Source organism: Vanacampus margaritifer, chromosome 13, assembly GCF_051991255.1.
Source record: "Vanacampus margaritifer isolate UIUO_Vmar chromosome 13, RoL_Vmar_1.0, whole genome shotgun sequence".
NCBI classification, from domain to species: Eukaryota; Metazoa; Chordata; class Actinopteri; order Syngnathiformes; family Syngnathidae; genus Vanacampus; species Vanacampus margaritifer.
Window position 1 is genome coordinate 3,191,144 of NC_135444.1, and position 14,393 is coordinate 3,205,536.

The 14,393-nt window shown below is 41.0% G+C and overlaps 1 protein-coding gene and 17 non-coding genes across 20 annotated transcripts in view; 1 reads left to right on the top strand and 17 right to left on the bottom strand.

Moving 5' to 3' along the window:
• The window catches only part of LOC144062936 (ephrin type-B receptor 1-like), a 139,687-nt gene that overhangs the window by 66,515 nt on the left and 58,779 nt on the right, over positions 1-14,393 (top strand). The gene's annotated exons all lie outside the window — the stretch shown is intronic.
• trnat-agu (transfer RNA threonine (anticodon AGU)) lies at positions 538-610 on the bottom strand. The gene has a single exon. It is a non-coding gene; the product is annotated as a tRNA-Thr (tRNA).
• trnat-ugu (transfer RNA threonine (anticodon UGU)) lies at positions 798-870 on the bottom strand. The gene has a single exon. It is a non-coding gene; the product is annotated as a tRNA-Thr (tRNA).
• On the bottom strand, positions 1,493-1,565 carry trnat-agu (transfer RNA threonine (anticodon AGU)). The gene has a single exon. It is a non-coding gene; the product is annotated as a tRNA-Thr (tRNA).
• On the bottom strand, positions 2,006-2,078 carry trnat-ugu (transfer RNA threonine (anticodon UGU)). Its single transcript has one exon. It is a non-coding gene; the product is annotated as a tRNA-Thr (tRNA).
• On the bottom strand, positions 3,207-3,279 carry trnat-ugu (transfer RNA threonine (anticodon UGU)). The gene has a single exon. It is a non-coding gene; the product is annotated as a tRNA-Thr (tRNA).
• trnat-agu (transfer RNA threonine (anticodon AGU)) lies at positions 3,732-3,804 on the bottom strand. The gene has a single exon. It is a non-coding gene; the product is annotated as a tRNA-Thr (tRNA).
• trnat-agu (transfer RNA threonine (anticodon AGU)) lies at positions 3,982-4,054 on the bottom strand. The gene has a single exon. It is a non-coding gene; the product is annotated as a tRNA-Thr (tRNA).
• On the bottom strand, positions 4,245-4,317 carry trnat-ugu (transfer RNA threonine (anticodon UGU)). Its single transcript has one exon. It is a non-coding gene; the product is annotated as a tRNA-Thr (tRNA).
• trnat-cgu (transfer RNA threonine (anticodon CGU)) lies at positions 4,844-4,916 on the bottom strand. Its single transcript has one exon. It is a non-coding gene; the product is annotated as a tRNA-Thr (tRNA).
• On the bottom strand, positions 7,694-7,766 carry trnat-ugu (transfer RNA threonine (anticodon UGU)). Its single transcript has one exon. It is a non-coding gene; the product is annotated as a tRNA-Thr (tRNA).
• On the bottom strand, positions 7,954-8,026 carry trnat-ugu (transfer RNA threonine (anticodon UGU)). The gene has a single exon. It is a non-coding gene; the product is annotated as a tRNA-Thr (tRNA).
• trnat-agu (transfer RNA threonine (anticodon AGU)) lies at positions 8,985-9,057 on the bottom strand. Its single transcript has one exon. It is a non-coding gene; the product is annotated as a tRNA-Thr (tRNA).
• On the bottom strand, positions 10,340-10,412 carry trnat-agu (transfer RNA threonine (anticodon AGU)). The gene has a single exon. It is a non-coding gene; the product is annotated as a tRNA-Thr (tRNA).
• trnat-agu (transfer RNA threonine (anticodon AGU)) lies at positions 11,305-11,377 on the bottom strand. Its single transcript has one exon. It is a non-coding gene; the product is annotated as a tRNA-Thr (tRNA).
• On the bottom strand, positions 12,094-12,166 carry trnat-cgu (transfer RNA threonine (anticodon CGU)). Its single transcript has one exon. It is a non-coding gene; the product is annotated as a tRNA-Thr (tRNA).
• On the bottom strand, positions 12,867-12,939 carry trnat-ugu (transfer RNA threonine (anticodon UGU)). Its single transcript has one exon. It is a non-coding gene; the product is annotated as a tRNA-Thr (tRNA).
• On the bottom strand, positions 13,390-13,462 carry trnat-cgu (transfer RNA threonine (anticodon CGU)). Its single transcript has one exon. It is a non-coding gene; the product is annotated as a tRNA-Thr (tRNA).

Here is a 14,393-nt window from a genome sequence, read left to right on the forward strand (position 1 = left end):
CAGAGTAGTGAGGTGGAATATTGGCTCCCAGAGACCCTAAATACAGACATGACAATAGAGTACTACAAAATATGCGAAGTTTATTTGATGAGTCAATGATTCCCTAAAAGGCCCCAGCAAGAATTGAACTCACAACCCCTGGTTAACAAGAGCAGTGCTCTTACCACTGAGCTACGAGGTCTTGTGGTCGAAGCAACATGACTTTAAAAAAGCAATTAAACCTAATTCTGGCTGAATATATTTAATTCAATATAAGGCCTTATGGTATTGGTTATTGATTCCCTAAAATGCCCCAGTGAGAATTGAACTAAAAACCCCTGGTTTAGGAGACCAGTGCTCTAACCAATGAGCTACAAGGCCTTGTGGTATAGGCAACATGATTTTAAAAAAGCTAATTAACCTGATTCTGCCTGAATATTTTTCATTCACAGTAACTATCAGTGTCGTGAGGAATAATATTACCTCCCAAAAACAGTCATGACAATGGAGTAGTATGAACTATCTGCACTATTTTGGTTTATGTAAGTAATCACTGAAAGGCCCAGGTGAGAATTGAACTCATGACCCCTGGTTTACTACACCAGTGCTCTAACCACTGAGCTACAAGGCCTTATGGTATTGATAACATGACTTTAAAACAGCAAATTAACCTGGTACTGGCTGAACTGAATTCCATTGACAGTAACAATCAGAGTAGTGAGGTGGAATATTGGCTCCCAGAGACCCTAAATACAGGCATGACAATGAAGTACTACAAAATATGCAAAGTTTATTTGGTGAGTCATTGACTCCCTAAAAGGCCCCAGTGAGAATTGAACTCACAAGCCCTGGTTTACAAGACCAGTGCTCTCGCCACTGAGTTATGAAGCCTTGTGTTGTTGGTAACATGACTTAAAAACAGCAAATTAACCTGGTTCTGACTTAACTGTGAATTCCATAGACAGTAACAATCAGAGGAGTGAGGAGGAATATTGGCTCCCAGAGACCCTAAATACAGACATGACAATGCAGTATAACAAAATATGAGAAGTTTATTTGGTGAGTCAATGACTCCCTATAAGGAAACCAGTGGGAATTGAACTCACGAACCATGCTTTACGAGACCAGTACTCTAACCACTGAGCTACAAAGCAATTAAAACTAATTCTGGCTGAATGTATTTAATTCAATACAAGGCCTTATGGTATTGGTTATTGATTCCCTAAAATGCCCCAGTGAGAATTGAACTAACAAGCCCTGGTTTAGGAGACCAGTACTCTAACCACTGAGCTACAAAGCCTTTCGGTATAGGTGACATGACTTTAAAACAGCAAATTAACCTGGTACTGGCTGAACGGTGAAATCTATTTACAGTAACTGAATATATTTCATTCACATTAACTATCAGGGTAGTGAGGAATAATATTAACTGCCAAAAACACTAAATACAGGTATGACAAAGCAGTACTATGAATAGTCTCCACTATATTGGTTTAGGTAAGTACTCATTGAAAGGCCCAGGTGAGAATTGAACTCATGACCCCTGGTTTACTAGACCAGTGCTCTAACCACTGAGCTACGAGGCCTTGTGGTCTAGGCAACATGACTTTAAAAAAGCAAATTAACCTGATTCTGCCTGAATATATTTAATTCACAGTAACTATCGGGTTAGTAAGGAATAATATTACCTCCCAAAAACAGGTATGACATTGGAGTAGTATGAACTATCTGCACTATTTTGGTTTAGGTAAGTAATCACTGAAAGGCCCAGGTGTGAATTGAACTCACTACCCCTGGTTTACTAGACCAGTGCTCTAACCACTGAGCTACAAGGTCTTATTGTATTGGCAACATGACTTTAAAACAGCAAATTAACCTGGTACTGGCTGAACGGTGAATTCCATTTACAGTAACTATCAAGAGTAGTGAGGTGGAATATTGGCTCCCAGAGACCCTAAATACAGACATGACAATGAAGTACTACAAAATATGCGAAGTTTATTTGGTGAGTCAATGATTCCCTAAAAGGCCCCAGTGAGAATTGAACTCACGACCCCTGGTTTACAAGACCAGAGCTCTAACCACTGAGCTACGAGGCCTTGTGTTTTTGGTAACATGACTTAAAAACAGCAAATTAACCTGGTTCTGACTGCACTCAATTCCATTGACAGTAACAATCAGAGTGGTGAGGAGGAATATTGGCTCCCAGAGACCCTAAATTCAGACATGACAATGCAGTATAACAAAATATGCGAAGTTTATTTGGTGAGTCAATGACTCCCTATAAGGAAATCAGTGAGAACTGAACTCACGACCCATGGTTTACGAGACCAGTACTCTAACCACTGAGCTACAAAGCCTTCCGGTGTAGGTAACATGACTTTAAAACAGCAAATTAAGCTGGTACTGGCTGAACGGTGAAATCTATTTACAGTAACTATAAGAGTCGTGAGGTGGAATATTGGCTCCCAGAGACCCTAAATACAGGCATGAGCAGCCTCATGCTACATGCAGCCTCGTGTTAATTGTAACATGAATTAAAAACAACAAATTAATCTGGCTCTGGCCAAACTGAAATTCTTCGACAGTAACTGTCAGAGTAGTGAGGAGGAATATTAACTTCCAGAGAACCTAAATACAGGCATGACAATGCAGTACTACAAAATATCTGAAGTATATTTGTTGAGTCAATGATTCCTCAAAAGGCCCCAGTAAGAATTTAAGTCACGACCCCTGGTTTACAAAAACAGTGCTTTAACCACTGAGCTCCGAGGACTTGTGTTTTTGGTAATATGACTTAAAAACAGAAATATAATTGGTTCTGGCTGAACTGAGGTTCTTCAACAGTAACTATCAGAATAGTGAGGAGGAATATTAACTCCCAGACACCTTAAATATAGGCATTGAAATGCAGTACTACAAAACATTGTGAAGTTTATTTGGTGAGTCAAAGATTCCCTATAAGGAAACCAGTGAGAATTGAATTTATGACCCCTGGTTTTCGAGACCAGTGCTCTAACCACTGAGCTACGAGGCCTTGTGGTCTAGGTAACATGACTTTAAAACAGCAAATTAACCTGGTACTGGCTGAACGGTGAAATACATTTACAGTAACTATCAAGAGTAGTGAGGTGGAATATTGGCTCCCAGAGACCCTAAATACAGACATGACTATGAAGTACTACAAAATATGCGAAGTTTATTTGGAGAGTCAATGATTCCCTAAAAGGCCCCAGTGAGAAATGAACTCACGACCCCTGGTTTACAAGACCAGTGCTCTCGCCACTGAGCTATGAGGCCTTGTGTTTTTGGTAACATGACTTAAAAACAGCAAATTAACCTGGTTCTGACTGAACTGTGAATTCCATAGACAGTAACAATCAGAGGAGTGAGGAGGAATATTGGCTCCCAGAGACCCTAAATACAGACATGACTATGAAGTACTACAAAATATGCGAAGTTTATTTGGTGAGTCAATGACTCCCTATAAGGAAACCAGTGAGTATTGAACTCACGACCAATGCTTTACGAGACCAGTATTCTAACCACTGAGCTACAAAGCCTTTCAGTGTAGGTAACATGACTTTAAAACAGCAAATTAACCTGGTACTGGCTTAACGGTGAAATGTATTTCCAGTAACTATCAGAGTAGTGAGGTGGAATATTGGCTCCCAGAGACCCTAAATACAGACATGACAATGAAGTACTAGAAAATATGCAAAGTTTATTTGGTGAGTCATTGATTTCCTAAAAGGCCTCAGTGAGAATTGAACTCACGACCCCTGGTTTACTAGACCAGTGGTCTAACCACTGAGCTACGAGGCCTTGTGGTCTAGGCAACATGACTTTAAAAAAGCAAATTAACCTGATTCAGCCTGAATATATTTCATTCATAGTAACTATCATTGAAGTGAGGAATAATATTACCTCCCCAAAACAGGTATGACAATGGAGTAGTATGAACTATCTGCACTATTTTGGTTTAGGTAAGTAATCACTGAAAGGCCCAGGTGAGAATTGAACTCACGACCCCTGGTTTACTAGACCAGTGCTCTAACCACTGAGCTACAAGGCCTTATGCTAGTGGCAACATGACTTTAAAACAGCAAATTAACCTGGTACTGGCTGAACGGTGAAATACATTTACAATAACTATCAAGAGTCTTGAGGTGGAATATTGGCTCCCAGAGACCCTAAATACAGACATGACAATGAAGTACTACAAAATATGCGAAGTTTATTTGGTGAGTCAATGATTCCCTAAAAGGCCCCAGTGAGAATTGAACTCACGACCCCTGGTTTACAAGACCAGTGCTCTAACCACTGAGCTACGAGGCCTTGTGTTTTTGTAACATGACTTAAAAACAGCAAATTAACCTGGTTCTGACTGCACTCAATTCCATTGACAGTAACAATCAGAGTGGTGAGGAGGAATATTGGCTCCCAGAGACCCTAAATACAGACATGACAATGCAGTATAACAAAATATGCGAAGTTTATTTGGTGAGTCAATGACTCCCTATAAGGAAATCAGTGAGAACTGAACTCACGACCCATGGTTTACGAGACCAGTACTCTAACCACTGAGCTACAAAGCCTATCTATTACGATATACTATATACGACCGTCGTGAGACAGGTTAGTTTTACCCTACTGATGATGTGTTGCCGCGATAGTAATGTGTAGGTAACATGACTTTAAAACAGCAAATTAACCTGGTACTGGCTGAACGGTGAAATCTATTTACAGTAACTATCAGAGTAGTGAGGTGGAATATTGGCTCCCAAAGACCCTAAATACAGGCATGACAATAAAGTACTACAAAATATGCAAAGTTTATTTGGTGAGTCATTGATTCCCTAAAAGGCCCCAGTGAGAATTGAACTCACGACCCCTGGATTACGAGACCAGTGCTCTAACCACTGAGCTATGCGGCCTTGTGTTTTTTGTAACATGACTTAAAAACAACAAATTAATCTGGCTCTGGCCAAACTGAAATTCTTCGACAGTAACTGTCAGAGTAGTGAGGTGTAATATTAACTTCCAGAGAACCTAAATACAGGCATGACAATGCAGTACTACAAAATATCTGAAGTATATTTGTTGAGTTAATGATTCCTCAAAAGGCCCCATTAAGAATTTAAGTCACGACCCCTGGTTTACCAAAACCAGTGCTTTAACCACTGAGCTACGAGGACTTGTGTTTTTGGTAACATGACTTAAAAACAGAAAATTAATCTGGTTCTGGCAAAACTGAAATTCTTCGACGGTAACTATAAGAGAAGTGAGGAGGAATATTGGAACCCAGAGACCCTAAATACGAACATGACAATGCAGTACAGATGCTCCCCTACTTACGAACATTCGAGTTACGAACAACGGTACATACGAACATTTCTGTGCGTGTGTCGGAAAATGTCCGGAAAGAGTTAGATTTTGTATTGTGCGCCTTTTTCCTAGTGTAGTTCTTCTTTCCGCCGCTAATACCGATGCTTGGCGCTGTGAGAGCTCACCCACGCTGTGAGAGCTCACCCAGCATCCACCTTCCTCTTCCTCTATTTTTTGCTCATTACGTACTGTACTGTACTGTAAATACTGTATCTCGTGCATCTTATTCAACATGGCTGGTGAAAAGCGAAAGGCTTCTAGTGAGAGTGGTAGTGCAAAGAAGAGGCAAGCCATTTCATTTGAGACGAAAGTGGCAATAATAAAGAAGCTTGAAGCGGGTGAGAAAATGGTGAGCGTTGCACGGGCATACAAATTGAATCGTTCGACCGTCGGTACCATTTATAAGCAGAAAGATCGCATAATGGAACACGTGAAAGGTGCAGTGCCGATGCAATCGACGATCATTAGCAAAAAAAGAGGGAAAATCATGGAAGAGATGGAGAAACTTCTCACCATTTGGCTCGAGGATCAGCAGCAGCGGTGTATTCTTCTGAGCCTTATGCTCATTCAGGAGAAAGCCAAATCTATCTTTGAGGATGTCAAGGCTAAGGCTGGGGAAAGTGCTGCCGAAGAAACGTTTTCTGCCAGCCACGGGTAGTTTTCTCGTTTCAAAAAGAGGGCTAATCTCCACCATGTGTCCGTGTCCGGAGAGGCAGCATCTGCGGACAAAGAGGCTGCCGAGCGATTCCCCCAAATGTTGAAGGAGATCATTGAGGAGGGTGGCTATTCGGCTAAGCAGATCTTCAATGTCGACGAAACGGGTCTTTTTTGGAAGAAAATGCCAGACAAGACCTACATTGGCCGTGAGGAGAAGACGATGCCCGGATATAAAGCGGCTAAAGACCGCCTAACCTTAATGCTTGGGGCGAATGCTGAAGGGAGCTACAAGCTGAAGCCGCTGCTAGTCTACCAGGCAACCAACCCTCGAGCCCTGAAGAACGTGACGAAAAGCTCTCTCCCCATTATGTGGATGTCAAACACGAAGGCATGGGTGACACTCGTTGTATTTGAGGACTGGTTCTTCCACCATTTCATCCCAGAAGTGAAGTTGTATTGCCGGGAAAATGGAATTCCATTCAAGATCCTGCTGGTGCTGGACAATGCCCCTGGCCACCCCCCGCACTTGGATGATTTTCATCCTGATGTCAAAGTTGTGTACCTGCCGCCAAATACAACTTCACTTCTGCAGCCGATGGACCAGGGCGTTATCGTCAATTTCAAGAAATATTACACCCGACGGACGTACAGGATGGCCTTGAAAGCAGTGGATTCTGACGCCGAGATGACCTTACGGAGCTACTGGAAGTCCTATAACGTCCTTAACTGCGTAAAAAACATTGATGCATCATGGCGTGAGGTTACCGAGGTGAACCTCAACGCCGTGTGGAGGCCTCTATGCCCTCAGTTCGTCAAGGACTCCCGTGGCTTTGATCAGGAGGGCATCTATAAAGAAATCCTCAGCACTCTTGTCGGCCTAAGTGACAAACTCGAGCTTGACCTGCAGGAGGAGGACTTCGAGGAATTGCTTGAGTCCCATGGGGAGGAATTGAGTAACCAAGACCTCATGGAGATGGAGGCTCAGCAACGTGTCTAAGAGGAGGAGGAAGAAACACCTGCTTCCGTGAAGAAATTCGAGGCGAAACTCTTGGCCGAGGGGTTTTCGCTGATAGATAAAGCCATCGCACTCTTCGAGCAGCAAGACCCAAATATCGAACGTTGCACAAAAGTTGCAAATCAAATAAATGAAGCCACACAGTGCTACCGCATCATTTATGAAGAAAAAAAAAAGGAAACTGTGCAATCGTCGTTGGATCGCTTCTTTAGGCCAGTTTCGAGTAAATCCTCGAACTTCTTCCTAAGTGTTCTTCTATTAAGTGTCTCTCGCTCTCTCTCTAACATTGTACAGTACTGTACGTATTCTCTCCATTTTATTAAAAGTTTTTTCAGTACAAACCAATGCAGTTCATTTGTATACAAGCCTTAAACATTATTATATAAACATTCAATATACTTATATAGGCTTTAAACATAAATTAGAATACAAAATATAGCGCTGAAGCAAAATATCGCGCTCAATAGCGCTATTGGCAACATGACTTTAAAACAGCAAATTAACCTGGTACTGGCTGAACGGTGAACTCCATTTACAGTAACTATCAAGAGTAGTGAGGTGGAATATTGGCTCCCAGAGACCCTAAATACAGACATGACAATGAAGTACTACAAAATATGAGAAGTTTATTTGGTGAGTCAATGATTCTCTAAATGGCCCCCATTAGAATAGAACTCACGACCCCTGGTTTACAAGACCAGTGCTCTAACCACTGAGCTAGGAGGCCTTGTTTTCTTGGTAACATGACTTAAAAAACACAAATTAACCTGGTTCTGACTGAACTGAGTTCCATTGACAGTAACAATCAGAGTATTGAGGAGGAATATTGGCTCCCAGAGACCCTAAAAACAGACATGACAATCCAGTACTAGAAAATGTGCGAAGTTTATTTGGTGAGTCAATGATTCCCTAAAAGGCCCCAGTGAGAAATGAACTCACGACCCATGGTTTACAAGACCAGTGCTCTCGCCACTGAGCTATGAGGCCTTGTGTTTTTGGCAACATGATTTAAAAACAGCAAATTAACCTGGTTCTGACTGAACTGAGTTCCATTGACAGTAACAATCAGAGTAGTGAGGAGGAATATTGGCTCCCAGAGACCCTAAATACACACATGACAATGCAGTATACCAAAATATGCGAAGTTTATTTGGTGAGTCATTGATTCCCTAAAAGGCCCCATTTAGAATTGAACTCACAACCCCTGGTTTACGAGACCAGTGCTCTAACCACTGAGGTATGCAGCCTTGTGTTAATTGTAACATGAATTAAAAACAACAAATTAATCTGTCTCTGGCCAAACTGAAATTCTTCGACAGTAACTGTCAGAGTAGTGAGGAGGAATATTAACTTCCAGAGAACCTAAATACAGGCATGACAATGCAGTACTACAAAATATCTGAAGTATATTTGTTGAGTCAATGATTCCTCAAAAGGCCCCAGTAAGAATTTAAGTCACGACCCCTGGTTTACAAAACCAGTGCTTTAACCACTGAGCTCCGAGGACTTGTGTTTTTGGTAATATGACTTAAAAACAGAAATGTAATTGGTTCTGGCTAAACTGAGGTTCTTCAACAGTAACTATCAGAATAGTGAGGAGGAATATTAACTCCCAGACACCTTAAATATAGGCATTGAAATGCAGTACTACAAAACATTGTGAAGTTTATTTGGTGAGTCAAAGATTCCCTATAAGGAACCCAGTGAGAATTGAACTCACGACCCATGGTTTACTACACCAGTGCTCTAACCACTGAGCTACGAGGCCTTGTGGTCTAGGTAACATGACTTTAAAAAAGCAAATTAACCTGATTCTGCCTGAATATTTTTCATTCACAGTAACTATCAGGGGAGTGAGGAATAATATTACCTCCCAAAAACAGGCATGACAATGGAGTAGTATGAACTATCTGCACTATTTTGGTTTATGTAAGTAATCACTGAAAGGCCCAGATGAGAATTGAACTCACGACCCCTGGTTTACTAGACCAGTGCTCTAACCACTGAGCTACAAGGCCTTATGATATTGATAACATGACTTTAAAACAGCAAGTTATCCTGGTACTGGCTGAACGGTGAAATCCATTTACAGTAACTATCAAGAGTAGTGAGGTGGAATATTGGCTCCCAGAGACCCTAAATACAGACATGACTATGAAGTACTACAAAATACGCGAAGATTATTTGGTGAGTCAATGATTCTCTAAAAGGCCCCAGTGAGAAATGAACTCCCGACCCCTGGTTTACAAGACCAGTGCTATAACCACTGAGCTACAAGGACTTATGGTATTGGCAACATGACTTTAAAAAAGCAAATTAACCTGATTCTGCCTGAATATATTTCATTCACAGTACTGTAACTATCAGGGTAGTGAGGAATAATATTACCTCCCAAAAACAGGCATGACAATTGAAGACATTTAATATTTTCAATTTGATGTTTTACTGTTTTTGAGTTTACTTATAGGCATATCAATGTGATATAATCATGAGTGTTTAAAATAATACAGTGGAGTAATGATTTTGTGAACTTTATTTTATCCTCTCACTCTCAAAGCTATTGAAGATAGGAATGTGCATGATGTTATTTAGAGCCTTTTGGCATTGGAGTCTAAAAGTCTGGGGTTAGATCCTAATTGCATTTTTCCCCCAGTCAAGAAGGGGAACTGTATGTAAATGTCTGTTTACTAATAAGATTACACCTTTGTCCAACCTGGAATCAACATGTCTGTATGTAAACGTCTGCTTGCTAATAACATCACACATTTGGTCACTAGGAGTCGACATGTCTGTTCTTTAATCAACTTAGGAGGGGAAGAGGAACCTTTTATCTTTTGAGTATAAATGAGTCGATGTTCTGTAAATTGTCACACACTTGGGGGGATCCACGTTGCATTCTGATGTGGTGTCCTGACTGTGTCTTTAGAGCAGTGGTGTCCAAACTCGGTCCTCGGGGGCCGGTAGTCCTGCAGGTTTTGGAGGTTTCCCTGCTCCAACGCACCTGTTTCAATCAACAGGATTGTTATCAGGCTTAGTAGAGCTTGCTGATGAGCTTCAGCTGTGTTGGAGGAGAGAAATATCCAAAACCTGCGGGACTACCGGCCCCCGAGGACCGAGTTTGGACACCACTGCTTTAGAGGCCTCTAAATAAATTCTTGCAAGAAAACTTCTTCATCAGATCCTGAATACAATTATTTGGACACGCAAAGATTACACTTAATATAGTAATCGAAATATTCCTTCACAATGGAGTAGTATGAACTATCTGCACTATTTTGGTTTAGGTAAGTAACACCTGAAAGGCCCAGGTGAGAATTGAACTCACGACCCCTGGTTTACTAGACCCGTGCTCTAACCACTGAGCTACAAGGCCTTATGGTATTGGCAACATGACTTTAAAACAGCAAATGAACCTGGTACTGGCTGAACGGTGAACTGCATTTACAGTAACTATCAAGAGTAGTGAGATGGAATATTGGCTCCCAGAGACCCTAAATACAGACATGACAATGCAGTATAACAAAATATGCGAAGTTTATTTGGTGAGTCAATGACTCCCTATAAGGAAACCAGTGAGAACTGAACTCACGACCCATGGTTTACGAGACCAGTACTTTAACCACTGAGCTACAAAGCCTTTCGGTGTAGGTAACATGACTTTAAAACAACAAATTAACCTGGTACTGGCTGAACGGTGAAATCTATTTACAGTAACTATCAGAGTAGTGAGGTGGAATATTGGCTCCCAGAGACCCTAAATACAGGCATGACAATGAAGTACTACAAAATATGCGAAATTTATTTGGTGAGTCATTGATTCCCTAAAAGGCCCCAGTGGAGAATTTAACTCACGACCCCTGGTTAACAAGACCAGTGCTCTGACCACTGTGCTACGAGGTCTTGTGGTTGAGGCAACATGACTTTAAAAAAACAATTAAACCTGATTCTGGCTGAATATATTTAATTCAATACAAGGCCTTATGGTATTGGTTATTGATTCCCTAAAATGCCCCATTGAGAATTGAACTAACTACCCCTTGTTTAGGAGACCAGTGGTATAACCACTGAGCTACGAGGCCTTGTGGTATAGGCAACATGATTTTAAAAAAGCTAATTAACCTGATTCTGCCTGAATATTTTTCATTCACAGTAACTATCAGTGTCGTGAGGAATAATATAAACTGCCAAAAACCCTAAATACAGGCATGACAACGGAGTACTATGAATTATCTGCACTATATTGCTTTAGGTAAGTAATCACTGAAAGGCCCAGGTGAGAATTGAACTCACAACCCCTGGTTTACTACACCAGTGGTCTAACCACTGAGCTACAAGGCCCTATGGTATTGGCAACATTACTTTAAAACAGTAAATTAACCTGGTTTTGGCTGAACGGTGAATTACATTGACATTAAATATCAGAGTTGTGAGGAGGAATATTGGCTCCCAGAGACCCTAAATACAGACATGACAATGCAGTATAACAAAATATGAGAAGTTTATTTGGTGAGTCAATGACTCCCTATAAGGAAACCAGTGAGAATTGAACTCACCACCCATGGTTTACTACACCAGTGCTCTAACCAATGAGCTATAAGTCCTTATGGTATTGGCAACATGACTTTAAAACAGCAAATTAACCTGGTACTGGCTGAACGGTGAAGTCCATTTACAGTAACTATCAAGAGTAGTGAGGTGGAATATTGGCTCCCAGAGACCCTAAATACAGACATGACAATGCAGTATAACAAAATATGCGAAGTTTATTTGGTGAGTCAATGACTCCCTATAAGGAAACCAGTGAGAACTGAACTCACGACCCATGGTTTACGAGACCAGTACTTTAACCACTGAGCTACAAAGCCTTTCGGTGTAGGTAACATGACTTTAAAACAACAAATTAACCTGGTACTGGCTGAACGGTGAAATTTATTTACAGTAACTATCAGAGTAGTGAGTTTGAATATTGGCTCCCAGAGACCCTAAATACAGGCATGACAATGAAGTACTACAAAATATGTGAAGTTTATTTGGTGAGTCATTGATTCCCTAAAAGGCCCCAGTGAGAATTTAACTCACGACCCCTGGTTTACGAGACCAGTGCTCTAACCACTGAGCTACGAGGCCTTGTGTTTTTGATAACATGACTTAAAAACTGCAAATTAACCTGGTTCTGACTGAACTGCGAATTCCATTGACAGTAATAATCAGAGTAGTGAGGAGGAATATTAACTTCCAGAGAACCTAAATACAGGCATGACAATGCAGTACTACAAAATATCTGAAGTATATTTGTTGAGTCAATGATTCCTCAAAAGGCCCCAGTAAGAATTTAAGTCACGACCCCTGGTTTACAAAACCAGTGCTTTAACTACTGAGCTCCGAGGACTTGTGTTTTTGGTAATATGATTTAAAAACAGAAAATTAATTGGTTCTGGCTAAACTGAGGTTCTTCAAGAGTAACTATCAGAATAGTGAGGAGGAATATTAACTCCCAGACACCTTAAATACAGGCATTGAAATGCAGTACTACAAAACATTGTGAAGTTTATTTGGTGAGTCAAAGATTCCCTATAAGGAAACCAGTGAGAATTGAATTTATGACCCCTGGTTTTCGAGACCAGTGCTCTAACCACTGAGCTACGAGGCCTTGTGGTCTAGGTAACATGACTTTAAAAAAGCAAATTAACCTGATTCAGCCTGAATATATTTCATTCACAGTAACTATCAGGGAAGTGAGGAATAATATTACCTCCCCAAAACAGGTATGACAATGGAGTAGTATGAACTATCTGCACTATTTTGGTTTAGGTAAGTAATCACTGAAAGGCCCCAGTGAGAATTGAACTCACGACCCCTGGTTTACAAGAGCAGTGCTCTAACCACTGAGCTACGAGATCTTGTGTTTTTGGTAACATGACTTAAAAACAGCAAATTAACCTGGTTCTGACTGCACTCAATTCCATTGACAGTAACAATCAGAGTTGTGAGGAGGAATATAGGCTCCCAGAGACCCTAAATACAGACATGACAATGCAGTATAACAAAATATGCGAAGTTTATTTGGTGAGTCAATGACTCCCTATAAGGAAATCAGTGAGAACTGAACTCACGACCCATGGTTTACGAGACCAGTAGTCTAACTACTGAGCTACAAAGCCTTCCGGTGTAGGTAACATGACTTTAAAACAGCCAATTAACCTGGTACTGGCTGAACGGTGAAATCTATTTACAGTAACTATCAGAGAAGTGAGGTGGAATATTGGCTCCCAGAGAACCTAAATACAGGCATGACAATGAAGTACTACAAAATACGCAAAGTTTATTTGGTGAGTCATTGATTCCCTAAAAGGCCCCAGTGAGAATTGACCTCACGACCCCTGGTTTACGAGACCAGTGTCCTAACCACTGAGCTATGCGGCCTTGTGTTTATTGTAACATGACTTAAAAACAACAAATTAATCTGGCTCTGGCCAAACTGAAATTCTTCGACAGTAACTGTCAGAGTAGTGAGGTGTAATATTAACTTCCAGAGAACCTAAATACAGGCATGACAATGCAGTACTACAAAATATCTGAAGTATATTTGTTGAGTTAATGATTCCTCAAAAGGCCCCAGTAAGAATTTAAGTCACGACCCCTGGTTTACAAAACCAGTGCTTTAACCACTGAGCTACGAGGACTTGTGTTTTTGGTAACATGACTTAAAAACAGAAAATTAATCTGGTTCTGGCAAAACTGAAATTCTTCGACGGTAACTATAAGAGAAGTGAGGAGGAATATTGGAACCCAGAGACCCTAAATACGAACATGACAATGCAGTACAGACGCTTCCCTACTTACGAACATTCGAGTTACGAACAACGGTACATACGAACATTTCTGTGCGTGTGTCGGAAAATGTCCGGAAAGAGTTAGATTTTGTATTGTGCGCCTTTTTCCTAGTGTAGTTCTTCTTTCCGCCGCTAATACCGATGCTTGGCGCTGTGAGAGCTCACCCACGCTGTGAGAGCTCACCCAGCATCCACCTTCCTCTTCCTCTATTTTTTTGCTCATTACTTACTGTACTGTAATGTAAATACTGTATCTCGTGCATCTTATTCAACATGGCTGGTGAAAAGCGAAAGGCTTCTAGTGAGAGTGGTAGTGCAAAGAAGAGGCAAGCCATTTCATTTGAGACAAAAGTGGCAATAATAAAGAAGCTTGAAGCGGGTGATAAAATGGTGAGCGCTGCACGGGCATACAAATTGAATTGTTCGACCGTCGGTACCATTTATAAGCAGAAAGATCGCATAATGGAACACGTGAAAGGTGCAGTGCCGATGCAATCGACGATCATTAGCAAAAAAAGAGG